Raw genomic sequence first — 21745 nt, 5'->3', positions numbered from 1 at the left:
TGATTGTTCAGGTCAGAGATGAAATCACAGGGAGTCGAAGCTGTCTTCTTGTGCTGTATCAGTCCCTGGGTGGGGCCCACAAGACTGGATGAGCCAGTTTATCAATCCAAGTGGTGCCAAGTGATCCATCAAGTGCAGGGTCTGCAAAATATCTCAAGCACTGCTCTTAGGTTATACGATAGTGATGTTATCCCCAGCAGCAATTTGGGGGATTCAGAATCTTGTAGCTTCCAGCTGTGTGGCTCCTAAACCATAATTTCTAATCTTGTGGCTACTTTGTTAGTCCTACAAAGGCAATCTAGTCCCCATGCAAGAAGGAGGTTTGTTTTGGGAAAGGGCTGTTACCATCTTTGTTTCAAACTATAAACTATACGCTAAGTTCCTCCCAAAGTTAATTCACCCTACACCCAGGAATGAACAGAGACAGCTTGGAGGTTAGAAGCAAGAAGGGGTCAGTTAGGTCAGTTCTCTGTCATTGTCTCAGTTATAATTTTGCAATGGTGATTTCAAAATATCTAATATTAGAGGATTGCTTGTTACCATATTATAAACCAAGCCTGTGCCTCAGAGAACCAAGGAAGAACATCCAAACTGTACCTGGGGCATTCATAAAAAGATCCTTGAAAGAAGTGACACCTAAGTTATTCCTAAGGATGAACAGGAGTTATATAAGCAACAAGTAGGAGAAAAAATAGAAAAAGGAGAACCAGTAGACTGTACACCATTTATGAATGTTTAATAGAACAAGATGGTATGTTCAAAGAAGAGCAAGGCCGGTCAATTAGTGTCAATGAGCACCGCCTTTGAAATTGCCTTTGCAAAGATTATAACAGCAAAAGAAGTCTAGCATGGCTGACTCCATCTTGCTTCTAGCCTTACAGGCTGGCTGTCCTTGTTCATTCCTGAGTGTAAGCCAAGTTAACCACGGGAGGAATGTAGTTTATAGTTTAACTTTGAAACAAGAATGATAATAGTCCAACCCTAAAATTGACCCACTCTTTGTTTGAGGACTGAAACTGTCTGTGTAAAACTAATGAAAGGCCACAAGATAAGGATTATGGTAGAGGCCTAAATTATGCCTAAGATGTAGGCAGAGTTAAATGATAACAAGCCATTGTTTCACAACTTGCTTTTCTATAATCCCTTACTTTTCAGGAATCATGTGGCCATAAGTCACAAGATTTTTGACTTTCTCAATTGCTTGTATAGATAACATTACTATTTTAGAACCTACAATTGGTCTTTTGAGATGTTTTTCCGACTTTTGCATTCTGGTGACCAACTGGCTCTACTCGGGCCTGTGCTTCATGACTTAACCAGTCCTGTGGCCCCCACCCTGAGGCCGAGTCAGCACACGAGAACCATTTTCCACACCCCTATTTTCATTCCCAACGCAGCAGCACCCATCCCCTAGCCTTCTACCTGTGATATTATCCATAAAAGCCTAGCCTTGGAGTTCTCAGGGAAGCTGATATGAGTAATGAATTCCTGTCTTCCACTTGGCTAACCCTGCATTAACTAAACTCTTTCTCTCCTGCAGTACTGCAGTCTCAGTGAATTGGTTTTATTTGGGCAGTGGGCAAGAAGAACCCATTAGGGAATTATACCTTTATTATAATGTAAATGTATATACATACATAGGTTCTTACTCTGTGTTACTTATTCTGCTTTCATGATACATGTGTCCATACTTGTTTAAATAACACACTTCTTTAATCATTATAGCTTTATAATACTTTTAATATGCTTAATATCTGTTATGAGAGACTCATATTATTCCATCCACTCTTTACTTACCTATACATTCTTGTTTTTTCTTGCAGAAAAGTATTAGAACCTAAAATTAGTAAACTGATAAAAGCTTTACACTTGTACTAGTTTCCTATTCCTGCTATAATTTATTACCACAATGATAAGGCCTTAAAATGATTATTTAACCAATTTATTATCTTACTATTCAGAAAGTCAGAACTCTGGAATCAGAGTTTTTCTGAGCTAAAATCAAGGCATCATTAGGCCTGAGTTCCTTCTGTAGATTCTAGGGGAGAATCTGTTTCCTTACTTTTTCTCTCTTCTAAAGGCCACATACTTTCTTTGGTTTATGGCCCCTCCTTCTATTTTCAAAGTACATAATTCTAACTTCTGCTTCTGTCTTCTCTCTGAACCTCCTGTTTCCCTGTTATAAGGACCCTGTAATTACGTTAAGCCCACCTAAATCATCCAGGAAAATTTTCCCCTTCTCAAAATCCTTAATTATATCTTCAAAGTTCCTTCCATCATGTAAGGCAACATATTCATAAATTATAGGTATTAGAATGTGAACATCCTTGCAGGGCCATTATCCAGCCTGCCACAATACTTAAAATATGTCTGAGCAAGGTCATAATCAAAGAGTTAGAGGGGGAGAAAATGTTTTAAAATAAGAACACAACCATACTGATATGGATTGTAAACATAAATAATAAAAAGAATATGATACACAAAGAAGAAAATAATGTAATTTTCAGGGAAGAGGAGGGCAAGACTTGAAGATCAGGAAAATAAAAATTTGAATCAAGACCAAATAGGTGATTTATAATTATAATATATTAATAACTGATTTTTCTCCCATATCATTAGTTGAGGGAGGTATTGGTAAATTAATAAATAAACTCAAATTTATATCATAAATAGATTGCTATATACAATTGTGCTTTAACTGTGTACTCTAGTTAAATTAAATAGTGGTTATTATAAACTAAATATATACTTGTTATTCCTCCAAAGTTCAGTGTAATTCAGCCCTACTGGGAGTTGAGACAGATAGATTTCTGAACTGTTTGGGATTTATCTGAGTATTTTTGTTAAGATTTAAAACCCAGAGCTGACAAGGTAAAAAGGTAAAATCTCTTTTGACTATTTCTTAATATGGCTTATCATTATGTCAATAAAATATAAAATGCTGATAATGGGACCCAAGCTGATTCAAGAAGCAAAAGAAATCAGCAAGTTAGTCTTCACAAAGTTGAGAGCTACTGGTATCAAGATAACTTCTGTCTACAGGAACTACAGGAGAAAAAAAATAAATAAATAAATGACACCACAAGGAATCAAAGAGAAAAATACAGAATTAAGGCATTTATGAGCAGTGTTTCTCACATTTAATGGGCATACAACTCACCTAAGAATCTTATCAAAATGTATATTTTGATACAGTAGGTCTAGGGACCTGAAATTCTACATTTCATACAAGATCCCAGGTGATGCCAGTACTGCTGGTCAGCAGACTATATTTTGAGTGCCAAGGGTCCAAAAAAAGGACTAACCTGATAGTTCCCAAAAGTCCATAGTATGAAGAAAAAAATAGCAAGCTAGGAATTGTAAGGGACTAAGTTTAAGAGTCTTAAGAGACATTGCAATCAAATGTAAAGGGAGAGGGACTTCAGTAATATAGTGGAATAGGAAATCACAGCCCTTATCCCCTCCTCAACAGAAACACCAAAAAAAAAAAAAAAAAAAGATACTTGGGCCAAACTGCCTTTATAAGAACTCCAGATTCCAATTAAGACGTTGCAGTGCTCAGATGAACACATCACAGAGAAAAATCCCTTCAAAATTGGAAAGAGAAACAGTTTCACTTTTCCTTCTCCAAGCCCCTCCTCCAAGCCAGCAGAGCTCCACATAAAATCTCTTTGGCCCAAAATATGTCCTAGGATGGATGGAGTCCTATTTACATGTGTCCCACTTGCAGCTGAGGAACCCTAGGAAACAGCAGCCCACCCTAAGCTTTATACCTCAGAGTCACATGTCACTCGACTAAAGCATGGAAGGACATCCTATTCTGGGAAGACTAGAACAGAGCCTGGGATTTTCCAGACAGTCCCTCCCTATCTGAGAATGTTGCATTCCCTGTACATTCTGTAGTTATACTTGCAAATTATAAGCAAGAAAAGGGAGAGAACTGGGTTGGTCCAAGGCCACTCAGAGAACTGCTCTGTACAAGGGAGTCTCCATAAGACTATCAGTTGATTTCTTATCAGAAACCTTACCAGCCAGGAGACAGTGGTAGGATATAGTCAAGGTACTGAAAGACAAATCCTGTCTACCAAGAATACGATACTCAGCAAAAATTTTCTTCAGAAATGGAGAGGTAAAGATTGTCCTAGATAAATGAAAACTGAGGGAATACCTTATTATCAGAACTGCTTTATAAACATTCTAAAGGTAATTATTCAACTTGAAATAAAAGGATGCTGAAGTGCAACACAGAAGCATATAAAAGTGTAAAATTCACTTGTAGAGTTAAGTATATAAACAGAATAATACTGTAATGATGGTATGTAAATTGATTTTAATTTTAGTACACAAGTTAAAAGTCAAAAAATATTAAGAACAACTTTACAAAAATTTGTTAGTGAAGTTACAATATAAAAAGATATAAATTGTGACATCAATAATATAAATTGTGTAGTGGGCAGTAAAAGTATAGAGATATTTGCATGCAATTAAAGCATACTTCATTCTTCTAAGTTGTTATCAGCTTAAAATGGATGGTTTTAGTAATAAAATATTTTACATATGCCTTATGGTAACCACACACAAAAATACATACAGAAGATACAAAAAAGAAAAAGAGAAAGAGAACAAAGACTATATCTACAAAAAAGATCAATAAAATGCCAAGAAAAACATTAAGAGGAGAAAAAGGAATGAAAGAACTACAAAACAGGAAACAATTAACAAAACGGCAGTTTTAAGTTCTTCTCTACCAATAATTTCTTTAAATATAAATGGATTAAAGTCCCCAATCAAAAGACATAGAGTGATTAAAAGGTTAATTTTAAGAGACCCAACTATGTGTTGTCTACAAGAGACTCATTTTAGATTTAAGGATACACATAGGCTAAAAGTGAAGTGATAGAAAAAGATATTCTGTACAAATAGTAACCAAATGAGAGCAGAGGTGGCTATACTTCTATCAAACAAAACAGACCTTATTCACAAGACAAAGAAATACATTATATAATGATAGAAGGTCATTTCATCCAGAAGATATAACAATAATAAATATGTATGCACCTACCATCATTTATAAATATATAAAGCTAATATTAAGGGAACTAAAAAGAGAAATGAGCAAAAATACAATAATAATAAAAAGCTTCATGTCATCTCAGAGCCAGTGTCAGAGAAATAAAATTTAAAAAAAATAAAAAAACCTTCAATACTCCAACATAAAAAAATCAATAAGGAAACAGCAGACTTGAACAATACTATAAACCAAATAAATAAAAAAACTCCAAGTGTCTATGATAGCTGAGGATGAGGATGCTAAAATCTGTGTCTACTAGTCTGTTGAAGTTTTCCTATAGATTCCAGTCATTCTGGTCTTCCCAATCTACTATAAATGAGTAGGCCATCGTTAAAAGTTCACATCTACCTAATTATGGTGGCACATCCCAGGAATCCCAGCTACTTGGGAAGCTGAGCTGGGAGGATCACTTAAACCCAAGTACTTGAGACCAGCCTGGGCAATATAGCAAGACTTCATATCAAATAAAATAAAATAAAAATTTAAAAAGTTGAGATTCAATGTTGCACACCAACTAAAGCAATAAAAACTAATCCCACCTTGCATGCAATTACTTCATATTTCCACAAAGAACAATAATATTTAATTATCAGCTGGAGATTTATTATCTCATCACTAGCCAATTAATCCTCCTGGTATTTTAAGGGAATGTATTCCTAGCTCTCTAGTTATTTCCTCATTGTTTATATAAATCAGAAGTATTGGACCTATTTTGGGGGAGGTGGCTGTTTAGAACACCGTAAAGCTATGACTTAGATGTGAAATAATTTAAAATAATAAATAGATAAATAAATTAGATACTGACTGTCCCAATCTGATCCCAGGTCCTAAGACAACCTCGAAAAGGTAATTGATTTTAGCCATCCTTGAATTCAATTCATTTAATAAAGACTGACACATCTTTATACAGGAATACATGTCAGTAAAGATGGCATTTCAAAACAGAGAAAAAATGGATTATTAAATAAATGGAGATGGGATAATGGTCAGCCATTTGAAAAATAAATATAACTGGATGTTTCCTTTACTCTTTTCACAAAAATAACTTACAAGGGAATCAAAACTTGAAACATAACAATATAAGAGTATTATTTATGATCTTGGAAAAGATAAGACCTTTTAAGGCCAAACATAAAACTCAATAAACTGCAAATTAAAGGATGGATGATGATGATGGTTTGGCTGTGTCCCCACTCAAATCTCACCTTGAATTGTAATAATCCCCACATGTCATGGGAGGGACCGAGTGGGAGGTAATTGAATCATGGGGATGGGTCTTTCCCATGCTGTTCTCATGATGGTGAATAAGTCTCAAGGGACCTGATGGTTTTATAAATGAGAGTTCCTCTGCACACGCTCTTGCCTGCCACCATGTAAGATGTTCATTAGCTCTTCTTTCATCTTCTGCCACAAATGTGAGGACTCCTCAGCCATGTGGAACTGTGAGTCCGTTAAACCTCTTTCCTTTATTAATTACCCAGTCTCGATATGTCTTCATTAGCAGCGTGAAAATAGACTAATACAATGGATATATTTGTCTATGTAAAATCTGCTGAGGGAGAAAGAAAACAAAGAAAGTCCAACACAAATAACAAAAACTGTGAAACCATATTTGCAACACATATGACCAACAAAATATTATTTTCTAAATATATAAAGAGTATTTACAAATCAACAATTTAAAAAAACACTGGATAGATTATGGACAAAGGAAATAAACATAAGAAAGTCTTAAAAAGGTAAGAAAAGATGTTCATTCACAATCTTAAAAATGCTAATAAAAATCACAATGAGAAAACATTTTAACCCAATCAAATTTGTAAGCATCAAATAGCTTGATAGTACACAGGGATAGGGAAGTTGAGGGGAAACAGGAATTCTTGTAGATTGTTGACAAGAGGTTTGTGCAGTGGCTCATGTTTGTACTCCCAGCACTTTGGGAGGCTGAGGCAAGTGGATTGCTTGAGCTTAGGAGTTGCAGACCAACCTGGGCAACATGGTGAAACCCTGTCTCTACAAAAAATCCAAAAATTAGCCAAGTATGGTGTGGTGCTCCTGTAGTCTCAGCTACTCGGGAGGCCAAGGCAGGAGAATCGCTTGAGCCCAGGAGGTGGAGGTTGCAGTGAACCGAGATGGCGCCACAGTGCACTTCAGCCTGAGCAACAGAGTGAGACCCTAAGGGAAAAAAAAACAAAAAATAAAAAACAAGATTGGGTACAAAGTCTTTTGAAGGCAATTTTGGCAGTATCTGCCAATATTTAAAATGTGTACATCCTTTGAACTAGGAATTTCACTTCTAAGAATTTTCCACAGATATATTCATATGGCTACTCTAAGAAATATGCACATAAGTGTTTCCTGCAGTATTATTTATAACGACAAAAAATACCTTAATATTATCTTAAAATCCACTAGTAAAAGACTGGCTAAACAAATTATTTATTCATACAATGGGATATTTTAGAGCTATCAAAATCAATGAAATAGGTCTATGTGTTCATGTATCTGTAAGACCATATGTGGGCCACATGAAAATATTCTGGGAAGGTTAATTTCTGAAAAAGTGATGTTTAGACTATCCATGGTTTATATTTGTAAGTGAGAACATTTTGGTTTAGGTTTAACTGCTTAGGCAAATTCTTGCTTGTTTAACCCTTTTACCTAAAATCCCAGGAAGGGGTGCTGAAGCTGAAACAGAAAGAGAAGATTGCTTCAGGCCAGTGACGTCCTAGAAAACATCACAAGATATGGAACTAACCTACATGTTTGAGTCATAGTTTCATGTGGACTACTAAGACATCCTGGCCTGACTCAGGGGCTCAAACCCATAATCCCAGCACTTTGGGAGGCTGAGGTGGGCGGATCACTTGAAGCCAGGAGTTTGAGACAAGCCTGGCCAACATGGTGAAACCCCATCTCTACTAAAAATACAAAAGTTAGCCGGGGCCTGGTGGTACACACCTGTAGTCCCAGCTACTCTGGAGGCTGAGGCACAAAAATCACTTGAACCTGGGAGGCGGAGGTTTCAGTGAGCTGAGATCATGTCACTGAACTCCAGCCTGGGCAACAGAGTGACACTCTGTCACACTCTGTCTCAAAAAAGAATTTCCACAGCCTTAAGAATTCTATAATTATGATTGTGGAGGGTTGAAATCATGCAGAGTTTGCATTCTGACCACAGTGAAATTAAAATGAAAACCAATAACAGAAAGAGAACTAGAAAATGTTCAGATGTTTGATAATTAAGCAGCACACTTCCAAGTAGTCCATGGATCAAAGAAGGAATGACAATAGAAATTAGAAAATATGTGACATACTGCTAAAGCAACCCTGGTAAGGAAGCCTGTACCACTAAGTTCTTAGACTGAGGAAAGACCTCAAATAAGCAGTAAGTGTTGCTACCTGAATAAAGTAGAAAAAGAGGAGTAAAATAAACCAAAAGCAAGCAGAAGGAAGGATATAATAGCGTTAAGAACAGAAATCATTTAAAATGAAAAGGACACAATAAAGAAAGTCAATGAAAAAAGTGCTGTTTCTTTGAAAAAAAAATCAATAAAATTGATAAACCTCTAGCAAGACTGACAAAAAGAAAAAGAGAGAAGACACATATTACCAATATCAGAATGGAAACCAGGGATATTACTACCAATCCTTTAGCCATTAAAGGGATAGTAAGAAAATACTACAAACAACTTTATGTTCATAAATTCAACAACTTAGGAGAAATTGACTAAATTCTCAAAAATCACAAACTACTGAAATAAAACCAAGATGAAATAGATAATCTGAGTAGTCCCATAACCATGAAAGAAATTGAAATCATATTTTTAAAACCCTCTAAAAAAGAATATCCAGCTTCAAATGGTTTCACTTGATTATTCTACCAAACATTTCAAAAAGAATAGAGAACCTAGAAATATACGCACAAATATACCCAATGATTTTTGACAAAGAGCAAAGCGTTATTCAATGGAGAAAGGAAAGCCTTTGCAACAAATGGTGCTGGAGCAATTGAATGTATATAGGCAAGAAAATAAAAAATAAAAATAAAAGAACCTCAATCTAAACTTCACACCTTATACAAAAATTAATTCAAAAATGGATCACGGACTTAAAGGTAAGAGTATAAGAATTTAAGAATAAGAAAAGGAATAAAACTTCAGGACCTAGGGCTAGGCAAATAATCCTCAGACATGACATCAAAAGCATAATCCATAAAGGGGAAAAAATGATAAATGGAACCTCATGTAAATTTAAAACTTTCGCTGTGCAAAATATCTTATTAAGAGGATAAAAAGGCAAGTTACAGTGTAGTAGAAATATTGGGAAAATCACATATCTGACAAAGGAATAGTACAGCCATGCATCATTTAATGGCAGAGATACATTCTGAGAAATGTGTCTTTAGGTGGTTTTGTCATTGTGTGAACCTCATAGAGTGCACTTACACAAGCCTGGATGGTATAGCCTACTACACACCTAGGTTATATGGGATAGCCTATTGCTCTTAGGCTACAAACCTTTACAACACGTTACTATACTGAATATTATCAGCAATTGTAACACAATGGTAAGTATGTATCTAAACAGAAAAAGTATGGTAAAAATATGGTATAAACATCAAAAAGTGGTGCATCTATATAGGACACTTACCCTAACTGGTGCTTGCAAGGCTAGAAGTTGCTCTGTATGAGTGGGTGAGTGAGTGGTGAGTGAATATGAAGGCCTAGGGCATTATTGTACACTACTGTAAATTTTATAAACCTGCACACTTAGGCTACACTAAAATTATTTTTAAAAGCATTTCTTTCTTCCACAATATATTAACCTTAGCTTACTATAACTTTTTTACTTTATAGGTTGTCTCATATTTCAAAATTTTGTACTCCTTTGTAGTAACACTTAGATTAAAATATAAACACATTGTATAGCTGTATAAAAATATTTTCTTTCTTGTATCCTTAGTCTGCAAACTTTTTTCGATTTTTAAAATTTTTTTATTTTTATATTTTACTTTTTGTTAAAAACTAAGACACAAACACACACAGCAGCCTAGGCTTCCACAGGGCTAGGATCATCAATGTCTTTACAGGACTGGAAGCTTAATAGGTTTGTTTACACCAGCATCGCCACAAACATGAGTTATGCATTGTGCTATGACATTACAATGGCTACAATGTCACTACATGATAGGAATTTTTCTGCTTCATTATAATTTAATGGGAACACCATGCTATTGTAGCAGGATGTGCCACAGACAAAACTCCTCAGACACCAAGTTAAAGAAGGAAGGGGTTTATTCGTCCAGGAGCATCGGCAAGACTCCTGTCTCAAGAGCCGAGCTCCCTGAGTGAGCAATTCCTGTCCCTTTTAAGGGCTCACAACTCTATGGGGGTCCACATGAGAGGGTCATGATTGATTGAGCAAGCAAGGGGTAAGTGACAGGGGCTGCATGCACTAGTGGTCAGAGTGAAACAGAACAGACCAGGAAGTTTCACAATGTCTTTCTATACAATGTCTGGAATTTATAGATAACATCAGTTGCTAGGTCAGGGGTTGAAATTTAACTACCAGGCTTAGGTCAGGCAGGCCCAGGCCTGGTTTCAGGTCTGGTTCCTAGGCACCGGGCTACCTGCCTTCAGTTTCACTTCTCTTTCCTTTTCCGAGTATAAAACAATATAAAACAACATGAGAGGGTCTGTCTCTCTTCTCTCATTTCCGCACTTTGAGACTCTCACTTTTTATTAGTGGCAGTTCTCACTCTTATTTTCACTACTTATGTCTTCCTGTGCAATAGATTGATAATGATTCGTATGGTACACTTGTGCTGAAGCATTTTGATGAACTAAGGTAGCAATGAAGCTTTTTATCATTTGAAGAAGTACAGGTAGCAAACAAGGGAGCAGTAAGCAGGTTCCTATTACTATTATAACTCCTATTATAAGGGTTTTAAATCCTCCTAGTGCTGGGAACCAATTTCCAAACATGGCCCCAGGATCAAATCCATGCCACACTTGCATGGGCACATGTGCCAGTTTTGTTATATCTTTAACTATGTCTTTAACTACTTGCCTCTGATCATCTATGTGTAGACAGCAATTAGTAAGGTTAAATTTTCCACAAACCCCTCCTTCAGTTGCTAGCAAGTAGTTGGGAGCTAGTCTATTTTGATAGATAGCATTCCTCATCTGAGTTTCTTGCCGGGTTAGAAGAGTCAAGGCTTCACCGGTTTTATTAGTGATGATTTCTGAAACAGCTTGCAACTGTATGATTCAGTTGAGCATGTAAATGGGGGTCTGGTATCCTCATGAGCCATCTTGTGCCCAACTGGCAGGCCTATAGCATTGTATAATTCTCTCAGGAGGCCATTCATCATCTTTCCAATCACCTATGGCTATGCTTCACTTTTCGCCAGAAGCATAGGCAGGGAAGCCTAGGAGTTCGCCTGTTTTTATGGGCAGTAGGAAGAAAGATGGTTTAATAATGCCAATGACACAACTACCTGCCTACTGGTCAGGTAATTTGCCGTAAGGTCTATGCCTACATATCCAGTATAATCCAGTGGGGGCTGTCCAGTCCCAGTGGGAGCTGTCCAGTCCCAGTGGGACTCCGGGTGGGTCTACACGGTTTGCAACTTTGGGAATTTACTAAATGGATTTTTTTTAGTATGGTTTGAACTCCACTAGGTGGCTGTTTTTGTAGTACTATTGTACAGTTTTTGCCTAAGGTAGCTGAGTCTTCCTACAGGAAGGGTGAAGTCCTTCCCTACTCTTGCTATACAGTATTGTCTAATGATTGAGGCTTTTAGGACCTAGAAGCTATCAGGGTGATTTTTTTTGAGCTGGGAATTCATCAGGAACTGGGTCTATAGGTACTAATTCTCGGGCTTCCTATGGCCATTGATCTCCTACTACAGTTCCTTCACATACATAACATGAAGTGACATTGAGAGACTGGGCTATATGCTCGGCTAATTGCAGAAACAAATTTCTTGTTTTTCCTGGAATTTCTGGTACTGGCACATTCAGTTCATCATAGAAGGTTTGAAATACTGGCTCAGGAGAGCATTTATAAGCTTTTCCTCAAACCACAATATTTACTTGAAGATCCAGTCCACCTCCATCAATTTCTAGGGTTACACGTTCCCCTTTTTTCTAGCAAGCATTAAGGGGGTTGGTTATTACTAGTTCTAAGGGGATACACTGACCACTGGTACAGGAAGGGCCACTTTTCCCATGCTGAAGGTGGACAGGATTTTTTCATTTGTTTTATCCAAGTAGTCTAAATGACATAAGACCAGTATCCACATTTATTTTTACACAGTCTTAATTTATGATAAATGTACTTATTTTCTGCCATATAGCCTCTTTCTTAATTAAGAGAACCACATCCTATTTCTAACTTATTACTATTAATGACAGCACAGGCATCAAATTTCAAGGTGACTCGTTTGGGCACCCCTTTTTTTCTGTTTTGGCTAACACTTTACTGGTATCATTTATGAGCCCCCACCAGTCTTCAGTTCTTAATCTTATTTTAAAAACTGTGGTCATGGGAGGCTCAGATGGGTCATAATACACATTAGGTTGGTCATTTCCTGGGCTACATACCTTGTATAGAGTAACATTATACAAACAAGTTCTTTTTAGGGCTCCAGTACACTTATAATAACTGTAAAATAATAGGACAGTAGCAACTTTTTGTCCTACCTCAGTGACTTGATGTATACACTGGGAACAGCCCTCAGTCTGAGGAAGTTCAGTTGAAGTCCTTACTGTACAAGTCCAAATTTTAAGGAAAATGAGTCCCGTGATGAGTTTCCTCATGCTTCGGCCGTGCATGGACCAGTCAGCTTCCAGGTGTGACTGGAGCAGGGCTTGTTGTCTTCTTCAGAGCCACATTGCAGGGGTTGGCGAAGCTGCTCCCATCCACGTACAGCTCTCAGTCTACTGCTGTTTAAGGATGGTTTGGAGGTTGGGCCCACTAGAATAAACTGAGTCCAATACCTCTACACAGTTATGTTCAACTGGGCTCTCTGATACCGGGAGCAAGGTGGCGGGGTTTAGGGTGTTGTAAACTTCAATGGTTATGTGGGGATTTTCATAGAGCAAGCTTTGGTATCTAGTTAGTCTAGCATTCATTAGCTAATGATGTCCTTTGGTATTTATTAAAGTCACCACAGCATGGGGGTACTTCATGTTTAGGTTTTGCCTAAGAGTTAGCTTATCTGCTTCTTGTGCTAACAGGGCCATTGCTGCCAGGGCCCTTAGACATGGGGGCCAGCCTTTGGAAACCCCGTCTAGTTTTTTTGAGAGATAGGCCACTGGCCTTTGCCAGGGCCCTACAGTCTGGTTAAAACTCCAACTGCCATTTTTTTTTTCTGACACATAGGGTGTAAAGGGTTTTGTCAGGTCAGGTAGCCCCAGGGCTGAGGCCAACATGAGTTTTTCTTTTAACTCATGAAAAGCTTGTTGCTGTTGGTTGTAATAGATGTAGTTTATCTAATCTACATTTTTATTAACTGTGACCCACTAAAATATTGACTTAAATCCTGTAGCTATTTGATTTCAAGCTTTAAATTGATCTGTTATTCCTTGCGGGGCTCCAATTGCATCTAAATAGATGTAGAGTTGAAAGACCCATAAGGGGCTTCTCTCGCTTTATGATGTCTTATTTTTTCTACCTCTGGTTGATGAAAAGCCAGGGTGAAAGGGACAGCCAAATGGACTAAAGCACAAGTGCCACTCTAGTTATTCAGCAGAGTGCCCAGTAAAGGTCCACCACAATACCACCACACATCCACTCAGGGATGAACAAGGGCTGACTGATTGATAAGCTCTTGAAAATTCTTAAGCTCATCACATCCCTTCAGGTCTCCGAGGAATGCTGTTTCCTCCCTTTCGTGAGAGACAGGAAGTAAACTTAGTGTTGGGAGATGGAAGCTGGATGGTCCTTGGGGGCTGACCCGCAGGGTGCCGAACTTCGGGATAGAGTAGAGAGAGCTTGGCATGACTTATTACTCCAGGCTGTAGAACACTGGAAAAGAGCTACCATGCAGCCTATGCCTGGTCAACTGGAGGACCACTTTAGTGGAAGGGGGACAATCTGGGCCTCTGACCTGCCATGTGCACGAGCATAACAATTGCTTTTGTTTAACGTACAGATGGAATTTTGATCCATTTTAACCAGGCATTTGCATCTTGGTATCCTGTCTTAATTGCTAAAGTTTGTTGTAAGTCTTTAACTTCCATGATCCTCTAGTAAAATGAATGTACAATTTTAGGAAATTACAAAAACCGGTTGGGGCAATCCATCCTTGCTCTTTAGTGGTCCACAGAATGTTGGACCAACTATGGCATGAAAGCTCTACATCGGGGGGCAAGACTCCTGGTTGGCACTGGGGTCTTTATCGAAATCTCCCCCGATTAAATGGTCCTAGTTTACTAATGCCCAGTCTAAGGAGAGTCAGGAGGAACAGAAATACTTTTCTGAAGTAGAAAGCTGTCTTTGACTTGGCAAGTCTCCACAAGGCAAGCATTAAATGCAATAGTTTGAGGCAAAATTGACTTGGTTATGTTAATAACTAGATGGTCAGCAATAGAACGAGGAAAGGAGAAAGAGTAATAGAATAGATGAAAAGAGTTATAGTTTGGTAGGGTTTTCCCCTGGGACTATGGCCCATGACTCTAGAGGGGGTGGCGCTTTCTTGACTTGGGTATGATGAGTCTACCTTTTTTGCTGTACGAACAGCAGTCTTCGTGGTTAGCAGCACAAGGTAGGGTCCTTCCGAGGCTGGCTCGAGTTTTTCTTCTTTCCACCTTTTGATGAGAATGTGATCTTCAGGCTGGCGCTGGTTTACCGGAAATTCTAGGGGTGGTACAAGTGCTAAAAGACTTTTAGTTTTTGAGGGAAAGGAAAGTGGAAGATAAACCAAGTATATAATTTTTAAGAAATTGATCTTTTGTTTTAAATGTGGGGACCTTGGCAGTGGACTTTATAGTTCTTAGTGCTTTTTTACTGAGAAATTTCCTTTAGCACCTATTTTTATTAGGTTTTAAACCAAAGAAAGCCAAATACAATTTTACATTTAACAATGCTTCCTGTATGATTTTTATACCAGATAAGTTAAATTTTACATTTATATTTGTGTGTTATTAATGTTAAACCTAATTTTAATAAAACCTTGTAGATATATTTATCCAATTTTTAATATTTGACTATAAGGTAAGATTTTATAGACCCTTTTTAACCTTTTATAATTTTTGCTAAAGAGCAGGTTTGTGTTTTAAGGAAAACCTGTTATGCTTTTATTTTAATGTCCAGTTTACAGAAAAACTGGATGATACCTCTTTAACTTTGGCCAATGTCTACACACAGAATTTTTTTTCAATTAACATTTTAAAACTTGATTAAACCTTTAAAACAAAATATACATATTTGTAACCTTTTAATATAGGTAAAACTTTACATTCTTATGCCTCCTTATAATTCTTACTACTAGAAGTATATTTTACTTTCTTTATATACTTTGCATATAAACTGTTTCTTTAATAGTTTTACATTTAGGAGGCCTAATTACTTTTAAATTATACAACATTTCTTGCATGAGTTTCCTTTTATAACCTTTTTTTTTTTCAATTACCCGGGAGGAACCATCCATCCTCCTGTCCTGAAGGGAGTTCCTCTTAGGTCTGGTTGGACCTTTGTATGGTAATTAAGATTTAAATCCCTTGTTAGGAAAACTGCTGGGTTAAGGGAATTTCCTTTTTTTTTTTTTTTCTAACAGAATAGCCCCATATTTTAAGATTTTTGAGTTAGTAAGTTACTTTTTTGCCTTTTTGATTTAGGATAGTTCTGAACTGAACTGGTGAGGTGTGCTCACAATGAGGTTTCCTCTAAAAGTTATTTTTTTTTACTTTTTTTCTGTTAGCAAAGCAGTTGCCACTAAAGATTGAATGCATTTGGGCCATCCACAGGTTACTGGGTCAAGGATTTTTGATAGGAAGGCCTCAGTGCTTTTGGGATATGCCCTTGTTTACCCTGACAACAAAGTGGTATTGGAGTGTTATAGGCTTATGGAGAATACCTTCAATTATCAATTACAGGTTTTAAATTTACCTTGGCTTTTAAAGGAATAGGGTACACTGTTTTTTTTTTTTTCTTAACTACTTGTATATATCTCTCTTTGACTTTGTCTCTCTCTCTTTGACTTTCCTTTTGGCTCTGTCTCTTCCTCTCTTTCTCTGCCTCGCTCTTTCTCCTCTCTGTCGCTCTCTCTGTCTCTCTCTGCCTGGCTTATGCTGTAGTTCTCTCAACCACTGTGGAGAGATCTAAAACCAGCTGTAACCAAGTGTCTATGTACGGGAACTGATCTGGGTGCCCTGGATTTACAGGTTACCTTGTGCCATACCTTTGAAACAAGGGACCTGTCCAGGCTTCCTTCTGATGGCCAACCCACCTCTAATGCTGGCTGGTCTATTTTACACAAAGTTTTAAGTTTTCCTGGTGTCATAGTACTCCATAGTCTCCTTTAAATCCTTTTTTGAAATTTTTCAACATAGTTCCTAGTAGGGTGGGCTTATTTGTGCCTGACCCATGCTTCTTCGAGACAAAACACCATGCTCACACCACACACACACCACAAAACAAAGAATGGGTAAAAAGGGCACACACACACTTTTGCAGTTTACACCAAATCAAAGTCAAAATCAAAATCAGAGTATCCAGAAATCAAAACCAAAGTATCAAGCAATCCAAGTCAAGTCAAAAACAAAAACCAAAGTGCTGGTACAGGCATGCCATGGGTGATCAGGCCACACTTCCACTCAAATGGAGTGGGCAAGTTCCCAAGACCAGTCCTGTCAAGCAATTCAAACCAAGTCAAAACCAAAACCAAAACCAAAACCAAACCAAAGTGCTGATAAAGGCACGCCGAGGGTCATCAGGCCACGCTTCCATGCAAACGGAGTAGGCAAGTTCCAAAGACTAGTCTTACCAAGTTTCAGATGTCCGGACTCCAAGTACCGGTTCCTTCCTGGTATTCAGCCACTGCATTGATCCTCCACAGGGGCCTGCCACACACTGCTCTGGTGAGGCATCTCACTGGGGCAAATGCCTACCCGGGAGTGCTCTCAGGATCTGCATGGCTCAGGCTGATCGGAGTCCCCCGCAGGAATGTTCCACAGGGCAGGCTCAAGTCGCCTAAGGAGCTGCCTCAACCATCCACCAATCACCTTGCTTCCCGGTCAGGGAACCAAGAAATGTAGCAGGGCGAGCTGCAGATAAAACTCCTCCGACACTGAGTTAAAGAAGGAAGGGGTTTATTCAGCCAGGAGCATTGGCAAGACTCCTGTCTCAAGAGCCGAGCTCCCTGAGTGAGCAATTCCTGTCCCTTTTAAGGGCTCACAACTCTATGGGGGTCCGTGAGAGAGGGTCGTGATCAATTGAGCAAGCAGGAGGTACATGACAGGGGCTGCATGCACTGGTGGTCAGAGTGAAACAGAACAGACCAGGAAGTTTCACAATGTCTTTCTATACAATGTCTGGAATCTATAGATAACATCAGTTGCTAGGTCTGGGGTTGAATTTTAACTACCAGGCTTAGGTCAGGCAGGCCCAGGCCTGGTTTCAGGTCTGGTTCCTTAGTTTGAGGTCTGGTTCCTAGGCGCTGGGCTACCTGCCTTTAGTTTCACTTCTCTTTCCTTTTCTGAGTGTAAAACAATATGAGAGGGTCTGTCTCTATTCTCTCACTATATATAATCCATTGTTGAACAAAACATTATGCAGTATGTGACTATATCTATGATATAGAAAGGACTTTAAGAACTCAATAGTTCAAAAGACTAATTAGAAAATGGACAAAAAACTGAAGAATCCTTGTGATAATGTACTTGTTCTTATCTTGACTGTGGTAGATACCTGAAACACGTGTGATAAAATTGCAGAGAACTAAATGCAGCACACAAATGGGCACAAGTAAAACAAAAAAAAATTGAACAATTTCAGTGGATTAAGTTAATGTCAATATCTTGTTTTTAACATTGTACTAAAGTTTTGTGAGATGTTATCACTAGAGGAATCTAGGTAAAAGATAGGCAGGCTCTCTCTGTGTTACTTCCTATAACTTTGCACATGGGTGCACAGTTATCTCAAAATAAAAAGTTTTATTAAAAAAAAATACATTGAGTCCAGGTTTTGTGCTCCTCTGACCTGGCAGGCCTTTTCCTCTAAATCAGGTACTGAGACAATGGTAAAGGGCCTGTTTCTATTCACTATATCTTTTGATCATTTGTATGTTTCTATGGTTTGGATGTTTGTCCCTTCCAAACCTCATGCTGAAATTTTATTCCCAATGTTGAAGATGGGGCCTAATGGGAGATGTTTGGATCATGGAAGCTGATCACTCATGAAAAATTAATGTCCTCACTCAGGTGAGTGAGTTCTCACTGCATTCATTCCCAAGAGAGCTGATTGTTAAAAAGAGCTCCATGCTCTTGCTTTCTCTCTCGCCATGTGATCACTGCACACATCAGCTCCCCTTTGCCCTCTACAGTGAGTGGAAGGAGCCTCAGGCCCTCTCACCAGATGCAGATGCCCAATTTTGAACTTTCTAACCATCAGAATCATAAGACAAATAAACTTTTTTTAAAAAATAAATTAGCCTCAATATTCCTTTATAGCAACATAAAATAGACTAAAACTTAAGGGTTTCTTTGCTCTGCTGTTACTGGCTAAATAGAAAACCTTTGGGAAAGTAACCTAAGACTGAGATTTCTCCTTAATCCTCTCTCATCATGAAACTATAACCAACCTGTATGGGCTGGGCCAGCTCACCTCCTCTCTATTTCTCCTCTAACTTACTTCTCCATATCTTTCCTTTGTTTCCACCATAAAAGTCATAAAAAGGTAGATCTCACTAATTGTTCCCACTTCCTCAGTTCCTGTTTACTCTTATTCAGTACTATTAATAATCTACTTGCTAAAATCACTAAAACCTCCCAAATTGTCCCAAATTTTAAAGAAATTTGAACTAAATGATAATCAAAAGGTAACATCAAATCTATAGGATATAATCACAACAATCTCTAATTTAAAAAAACCTTCCCAAAATAAAATTCTAAAAGTATATTTATATAGAAATTCTAAAAAATGAAAGCTAATCTACAGTGAAAGAAAGTAGACGAGTGGTTGCTGGGTGATAAGGAGGTGAGAAGGGTCCAAATAGAAGGATTATGAAGGAGCATAAAGACTCTTTTTTGTGTGATAGTTAGGTTCATTATCTTGATTGTTGTGATAATTTCACAGGACTATTCAAATGTCAAAACTTATCAAATTGTGCACTTTAAATATGTGTGGCCAATTTTACCTCAATAATGTTAATTTTAACTAGTTGATAAACCCAAAATAAGACTGGAAATACACAAAGAACAGAAGGGACAAATGGGCAACAATTAGCAAATAGCAGATTTAAATCATCCCTATCAATAATTACATAAATGTAAATAGACTAGACACTTCAATTAAAAGACAGAGATTCTCAGGCTGGATAAAAAAGCAAGAACTACCATGTGCTGTCTACAAGAAACCAACTTTAAATATTCAGGGAGAGATAGGTGGAATGTAAAAGGAGAGAAAACAATACGCCATTAAAACAATAAGAATATGAAAGCTGGCATGACTATATTTATATCAAACATAATAGATCAAAAGATACATACAAGAATGTTCAAAACAGCTTATTGATAATAGACAAAACATGCCCATTTATAGTAGAATGAAAAAATAAATAGTTATATATTTATTCCATGGAACACTCACAATAATTAAAAAGAAAAAACTACTCCAATATGATGTACAATGACATGTATTGTATGAACACGTACAAACAGAAACATATATTGCTACAAGCAATAACAGATGAATGTCATAGATATAAGTACATGGATCGTATAATTCCATTTTTGCCTTAAGAAGAGACAAAACTAATCTATGGAAATACAAGACAGAATAGTGTTTACCTTCAGAGTACCAGCAGGAAGGGGCAGAAAGGAATTTCCTAGATAGTTAGAAATGTTCTATAACCTCATCTTACTGTTTATTTGCTGGGTGTATATATTTATATTAAATTCATCAAGTTGTACCTTAAAATTTGTACATTTTGCTGTGTGTCCATTATAATTTCAATTAAAAATTGCTTAAGTCAATAAGATTTTTTTAAAAGTTAAAACAATATTTCTATAACATTTTGAGTAAATTAGATATGAATAGGTACCAGAAAGTTTGATCTAGAGAGGAGAGTTGGCATTGAGATGTATTCAGAATAGTAATTGAGGGATAGGGAATTAAAGGTCTCTGACTTATGGGTTTTCTTATACTGTCAGGAGTGAAATTATTCTTCTAATTTTAAAAATAAATGAAATGAATGACAACTACTATAGGAAACCAATTTCTCTGTTATTACTAAAATGCCTTAAATCAGGTCAATGCAGTCATGAGACTAGAAGACTTGTACACCAGGACTGTCTTAGTCTTTTTGGTCTGCCATAACAAAATATAAGGCTGGGTAACTTAAAAACAGAATTTTATTTTCTCACAACTCTGAAGGTTGGGAAGTCCAAGATCAAGGTGCTGGCCAATTCAGTTTCTGATGAGGGCTCTCTTTCTGTCTTGCAGATGGCTCCCTTATTGCTCTGTCCTTATAAGGAGAGAGAGAGAGACAGAGAGAGAGCTTTCCCTTATTATAAGGCAACAGTCTTATCAGATTAGGGCCCCAACCTTCGTCTTTACTAAGGCGTAATTGCCTCTTAAAGATCTCTTCTCCAGATATAGTCACATTGGGGGTTAAGGCCTCTACATATTAATTTGGAGTTGGGGACACAATTCAGTTAGCAAGGACACAGAAAATATTTTTAGAGAGTTACTTACAGAGCAACTATTTCCAAAGAATCTGAGATAGCTAAATAGTGATTTGGGGTTACTTGTAAAATAACCCTTATTTCATGCCATTTCAGAAAGCTGAATAAAATGTCACACAAAGTGATACAAAATTAAACTCATCCATTTAATGGTATCTGGTTAAGCTGGAATATCTGGGTTTGATGTTTAAAATAAGTTTGAAACCAGAAAATGTTTTATTTTTTATATCAATTCTGTTTCATTTATTTTATTGGAGAAAGAGCTTAGGCAACAACATCTGTTTCCATGAGCATTGGGAGAGGACTGCATATTGACAAAGCATGTAGTCATAAACAGACAAGTAAGAGGACAAAGACTCTCCTAGCTAAAAAATGGAATGACATGCAGCAATACAAATTAGAGAGACCTCTGAGCAAAAGAAAAAAAATTGCTTCCAAGAAGAATCATAGCAGTCAAGGAAATATTCTACAAAGAATGATAATGGTTATGAATTTTAAAAAGTATTTTATTTTTACATGGCAGAAAATAGTCAAGATTTAGTGCACGGTGGTCACTGGTCTTGAAAGCTCCTTGGAGTACAATTACATGTGGTCGTCTCAGATTCCAATAGAAAGGGCACATAACTAGGTCAAATAGCAAATCATTCCATGTTATAAAAGTCCTAGTTGCAGAAGAGAATCTGATATAAAGATCTCATATCTAACTTGTGCTAAAATACAAGAAGCCTGGAGTTCCACAATTAATTAAGCAGCTCATCAA

At 37.3% G+C, this 21745-nt stretch overlaps 2 protein-coding genes across 14 annotated transcripts in view; one reads left to right on the top strand and one right to left on the bottom strand.

Annotated features, from left to right (window-relative positions):
• Positions 1-17582, bottom strand: part of TMEM200A (transmembrane protein 200A) — a 185433-nt gene extending 167851 nt beyond the window's left edge. Inside the window, exons 1-4 of one of the 4 annotated variants that reach the window (XR_008503282.2) lie at positions 17067-17578; positions 14802-14956; positions 12781-13023; positions 6277-7246 (exon numbers count right to left, since the gene is read on the bottom strand). The gene's annotated coding sequence lies outside the window, so the exon portion shown is untranslated. Of the gene's footprint in view, positions 1-6276; positions 7247-12780; positions 14957-17066 lie in introns of those variants that run through there. The other 3 variants (XR_008503281.2, XR_008503283.2, XM_054492715.2) reach the window with 3 other exon arrangements.
• The window catches only part of SAMD3 (sterile alpha motif domain containing 3), a 218034-nt gene that overhangs the window by 84158 nt on the left and 112131 nt on the right, over positions 1-21745 (top strand). The gene's annotated exons all lie outside the window — the stretch shown is intronic.

The sequence above is a fragment of the Pongo pygmaeus genome, chromosome 5, assembly GCF_028885625.2.
Source record: "Pongo pygmaeus isolate AG05252 chromosome 5, NHGRI_mPonPyg2-v2.0_pri, whole genome shotgun sequence".
NCBI lineage: Eukaryota > Metazoa > Chordata > Mammalia > Primates > Hominidae > Pongo > Pongo pygmaeus.
This window is presented reverse-complemented; position numbering and strand designations above follow the sequence as displayed.